The sequence below is a fragment of the Harpia harpyja genome, chromosome 13 (assembly GCF_026419915.1).
Source record: "Harpia harpyja isolate bHarHar1 chromosome 13, bHarHar1 primary haplotype, whole genome shotgun sequence".
Taxonomy (NCBI): Eukaryota; Metazoa; Chordata; class Aves; order Accipitriformes; family Accipitridae; genus Harpia; species Harpia harpyja.
Genome location: NC_068952.1, coordinates 15,334,184 through 15,340,183, shown reverse-complemented (window position 1 = coordinate 15,340,183; position 6,000 = coordinate 15,334,184).

Here is a 6,000-nt window from a genome sequence, read left to right as displayed (position 1 = left end):
AATTGCTGTGTACCAAGTCAGTCATGGAGAAGAAAAAGCAGGACAATTAGCATTTTTTCCCAGCTGAATGCAATGCCTGCCTTTTCACCTGCTGTACATAGGATCGTTTGCACTAGCAACTATGTCAAATAATCTTAATGAGAGGGATGATTTCATTCCCTTTACTGAAATTATATGGGGAAATAAAGCAAACAGCTTTAGATTCTGTTTTTTTTCTCAGCAGTGACATTCTCTTTCAGACCAGTGTTAGCTCATGAAAGGAGCAGTTCTATGTTTGTTCAGCAAGCACGGTAAGAAATTTTTCAAACTTTTATAGTCTCTTTAGCTAAGATCATTATTAAATAATTTGTCCTCCATGTTGTCACAAGAGAATTCAGTGAAATACAGTCAAACTTAGAACCAGATAAGTAACTATAGTTTCTATATGCCTTAGCATCTTCTTACTTCAGATCAAGATTGTTAGGTGAACATCAGAGCAAAAGGAAAAAAAACCCCAAACCCCAAACTTAGTATTTCTGGATATATTTATTTGCAACAAAGAATTAGTATAAAATATGTGTCAGAGAAATGCATTACATTGTTGTGTACTATTAAGGAGGATCTTACTATAAATTTGTTCTTTTCAAGCATGGATAGTTGGAATGAAACTCTTCCTGCTGCTAAAATTTTTTCCATTGATATGTCCAGGGGATTTTATTATTCACAATCTTCTTTCCAATGCAATGAATTTCACTGAGGTCAGAAAAAGTGTTGTGTTAGGGCAAGTGTGAAATACCATATGGAAATTCCTACTATGGAGGAAAGAATTTATTTTTGTGTTTGGAATTAGGTTCAAGCTTTTGTTTCTTTTGTTTAAAAGATACTTCAAGAGCAATACTGATTTTCTGAGCAACACATCTAGTTGCCAGCCGCTTTGAAGACTGTCAACTTTTAAAACATTTATCTTGTGACATAATCGTATATTTCCAAGTCTCAGATACTGCTGATTTGGGCCCCAGAGATTAGTCAACTTAATGTAATTTTACATTCTTATTCCTTTTGTTCCTGCTTTTTATAAGGAAGGAGATTTATAAGGTACCCTTGTAAGGTGGAGGCATGTATCATTTAATAACATGATGCAGAGAAGCACTTCGTCCCTTTCATTAGGATAAGAAAATTTTCTTTTTTTTTAAATCACAAAGACAGTGAATGATGATAAGCATGCTGGAAGGATTTTTAGATTAATGAGGCATGAATAAGTGTAAGCTTTCCATGAAGAGATGAATAAAGTGATTGTATTTACTGTGGCTGAGCAATGTATTTAAGAATATCTAGTACTGATATTTAAAAAATGCCCTTTTAATAACCTTTTTGTGCAGGTAACCGTAGGCCCATGTGAATGTCACAGTCAAAAGTAAGGAGTCCTTTTCTGCATAGAAGTGCCCACTTTTAGAGCTGAGTTTGCAACTGCAAGCTTCTGCAAAAGAAATGGAAAGGCAAGGGTTCATTTGGCAGAAAGAGTGAAAAATTGTAGGTTTTGAAATGTGAAATGAGAGCTAGCAGCTTGTGCTACAACAAACTTTGGTGACCTGCATGGTCAGTTGAAAAGACTAGATGGTTTTGGGATAGATGCCCATCTTAAAAATGTATCTTTTCATGTCCTTGTGTTCCAGAAAAGTTATTATTCTGGGCTGAAAAATCGTTTAAAAAGTTGAAACCTGTTATAATTTTCTGTCAAAGCAAAGAGTTGACAGGTTTCAGCCTAGAGAAATCAAGGCCTCATTCAAACTAGAAGCATTTAAATTCAGTAGAAGTTGTTGGAGCAGAGTCTATCTAAAATACTCTGGCCATCGCGTATGAGGTCAGCAACGTGGTGTAATTGTGCTCGAGAGTCTGGTTTTCAAGGAATGATTTGAAGTATTCTCATAGCAAACCAATACTATCTTCCTTCTTGCTTGTGCTCTGGGGTGCCATTTGGTCTTTGTATCTGAGGGCCTAAAATGAATACTCAGCAGTTCTGTAGGGATAAGAAGTAAAAACCCTGGCCCAGCTGAAGTCAGCTGTTTCATGTTGATCTCATATGTACAGTCTGGAGTATTTTTTTTTTTTCTTGGTGTGTCATAAAGACTTGTTACAGTCCTTCCCAGGTGGTTAAACTGTGTGTACTCTGAGCTGAAAGAGCATTTCTTGGCATAGGATGAATGGGTCCGAAGACGTTTGTCCCATCTAAACTTCCTGGCCAAACTGTAAGAAAGTGGAAGGGCAGTGAGAGGGTTGAAGCATGTCACGATAAGCTGTTCGGGGCAAATGCTGTGCTTCCTGTGGTGCTAAAGTAACACCAGTTTTACAGCTATGGGACACATTGGATTGCTTGTGAAATCTTCCTGACATTGGAAGATTTCAACACTATGTAGGTCAGATTTACATGAGAGCACGGTTTATGTATAGGGCCTGTTGTTTTAAGGTGGGGGTGTAATGACTTACTTATTGCCCAGCTAAGGGCTCTTTTTTAATGTTAAACACCCATGGAACTAGGTGGAAGCAGCCTCAGTTGGCCACATTTCAGAGAAAAGAGCATCACAATAGCACATTAGTCATCCTTGCTTGATAAAAACAAAAAGGATGAATGAAAAAGTGTAGCACAATGTAGAGCTCTCAAGAGCAGCTTATATTGAAAGAGCTGCTTTTTTTTTTTAAAGTGTGTCTGTGTGAAGACACTGCTGCTACTTGAAAGCCTCTCAGTTTTAGGTTTGAAAAACTACAGACTCCTTGAGATTGCAGGACCTGTAGCAACGGTTGATTTGGCCCTTTTACCCTTTGGAAGAAGAGAAACAAAATTCTGGCTTCTGCTGTGGCATGAAGCCATCTGACATACCCTTGGAAACAACAAAGTAGAAATGGTCGGTCTGCTCTGTGTAGGCATTCAAGAGCACATAGCATTTTCTGGGTGAGCTGGGTTTTTGTCCTGAGTCACTAAATTCTTCTTTCTCCACAACTGTGCAGTTAGCTGCTGCCTTCCAGCATGTTACATAGTGCAGTTGCATTGCATGTGAACAGTGTTTGGAGCACATGAAAGACTCTTTAAATAAGCAATAGTGACCAATTGCACTATATCGAATAAACGCTGTTAGTCTTTCTCTATTTCAGTGTGCAATAAAGGGCAGTTTTCCAGGATTGATTAAGTGGTGCAGTGCCAGCTGTTAGGATCTGTTGGGCTGCATGCAGATCTCGGGGTGAAAAAAGCAGATTTGATGACTTATGGGCAGACTTCTGCTTATAAAAGAAAAACATTGAGATGGTTTTGTAGTCTCTTAGTCGTTGGCAGAAAAACAGAAGGAACTGTAGATGCAAAAGAATGATTTGAGCACTGGGTATGTTAGCTGGGCCGTAGGGATGAAAATGATTTCTGCTTCTCCTTGTAAAATAATGTATCGGTCAGATGTTAGCCAGCATTGCAGGAAAGTGCCAAAAATACAGCAGTAAAGAGACCCCAATGTACGTACCAGGTGATGATCATAATGCTGAAGGCACCCAACTCAAACCTGTAAGTTCAAAGACTTAACACTTGGTCCTTCATTCCCACATTTGTTCATCCAGCCTCTGGTTCTGTGGGCAAAATTTCATGGTGGGAGTCACTTAAAACTGGCTCATGAATTCACTGGGATATGAGGAGTTCTTTAAGAATATGAAGCATTTTTACATGTAATATGATTTATAAGTTTGCTTTTTTCTGTATGACTAAGTGCATTACAATTTCAAGCTGTGATATTACACAATAGAGAGAATCACCCTCTGCTGTTATAGTCCCTTTTATTCTCTGCCTCTTATTTGGTTTGCCATTGAAACTTTGGGACAAATGCCTCAAGAAATGGTGCAACAGCCTCTCCAAGGCTTTGGAGGCCTGGACAAAGCAATGGAGAGAACATGCAACGTGCAACTTATGCACTAGGGAATCATGAAGACATTCAGTCATTGTTTTTTGTTTTCCTAGTAAAATTACAGCTGTAATTAAATTAAAATGCAGAACTCGGGCTTATGAGGTGTTCAGTGCCCTCTGCTCCTTCTGACGACAGTAGCTCTGAAGAGTGACAGTTCAGATTTTTATTTTTTTCTCCTCCCATGGCTGTATACCACAGTGACATTTGTTCCAATCCTGAGATGGCATTTAGGTTAAACATTTGGAATCTAAGTCTCTAACTCTGCTTAAAAGACTAACTCCAAGGCAGATAACAAGGCTATGAGCATAAGCTGCTGCTTCAGATGAGTGGAAATACTGTTTTAAAGACCTATGTGTGTGTCATAGGAATTCAGGACTAGATTTGTGGCTTTTTTTAACTTCCTTTTAATAATGCTGGGTTATTATTGGGTGTGGTCTGTGTTTGTGTTACACTAAAATATAATTGACTATAAATGCATGTTGACATATTGTGTTTTTTAGGAGGTCACTACTCTTTAAAGAAAACCTTTATTCAATAAGTTACAAGTGATGTGTCCTAAAATACAAATTTCCAAATATGGATTAGACCTTATAATATAAAAAAAATGGTTTACGCCCCAGCAAATAAGCTCATTTGTCTGATATTAGGTATTAAAGTAGGATTAACTAAAGTTGTCTTAAAAAAAAGAAAGAAAGGAGGACTCCTTGAATATAAATTCAGAAGGGCAAGGTTTTCTACTTTGCATATGCTCCCTATACATTTGGCTTTGGATGGAATGACAGTGCAAGAGTGGATCTGGAGAATGCCAAAATTCCATTCACTTAATTTTGAGAAGATATGAGTCTTAGCTGCATGTGTTCAGTATGTCAAAGTTAAAAGGTAGTTGCCTCTGGAATGAAGTTGACAACAGAGTGATTAAGCAGTATGAGTGACCAACTATTTATGCATCTCACCTTAAAAGTCCACAAGGACCAAGACAGCCCCACCAAGAGTCTGGGCTGAGGCACCCACAAGAAATGTCATGGGTGCAATTTCTGTTTCAGAGGAATCAAAGGCGATACTAAACCTGCTGGTAGCTGAAGAAGTACCATAGGTTTGTATATCATGCATTGCCTCCAGTGTCACTGGACAAATCTTATTGCTGCTTTTTATGCCTCTGTCAATGAAAGTGAAAAAGAAGAAAGCAGTGGGGAAAAAAAAAAAGGTTTGTCTTCACTGCTCTCACTGCTCTTTGTGTGTTCTTACCTTTCAGTTCTGTTGCTCGGGGAGCTGCAGAATGATACTGTTGCTCAAAACTGGTTTTGTTCTTGGATTCTTCCCTTACTTAGAAACAGCTTTTCGATGAAGGAGAACACAACTATTTCTTCTACTAAGAATTAGCAGGCTGGAGTTAATTGAGGATGCAGGCAAAACTACAGAAACCTACTTAATGGAATGCATCTGAGTTTCCATGTCCAGTGCAGAAATGAGAAACCAAGAAAAAAACGTAGGTGCCAAGCTATAGTGATCTGAATGTGGGAGGTTCATTTCAGAAAATGACTGGCATTTTTGGGGAGGGAAGTTGTTTGTTTTTTTTTTTTTAATCTGAATTAAAATATGAGCGCACTTGCAAAGTGAGCTTATATCTAATGAAACAAAATGTGGGACCAAAATCTGGTAGTCAGCAATGAAAATAAAAATAATTTGTGACACAAACACTTTCCATTAAAAAAACCTCAGCATGGTAGATTAGATGGATCTTGTCCTGTTTGAAAATATAAGGTCTTGTATTTCTCTGCAAAATGCACAAAAATGGGCTTCTAGAATTTCAGTACTTTGACAAAGCCTTAAAAAGAGCTGAAAATGAGGGAGTCCTTGCTCTAAACGTCAGCGACTTGGCAAGGCTTTGGACAGTTGGCATTAATATCAATGCTAGTATTCAGCTGACATCCTTGTTCAATGTATCTTTCTTACTGCAACTGGCAAGGGACAAGAGCTATTGTGACCGCAACTTTGAAAGCAATATTTAATTAAGTAAATTGATGTGCTTATTGGGAAACTGCAAATAATTTTTATGTGGCCTTTTTTCCCCTTATTAAAGGCT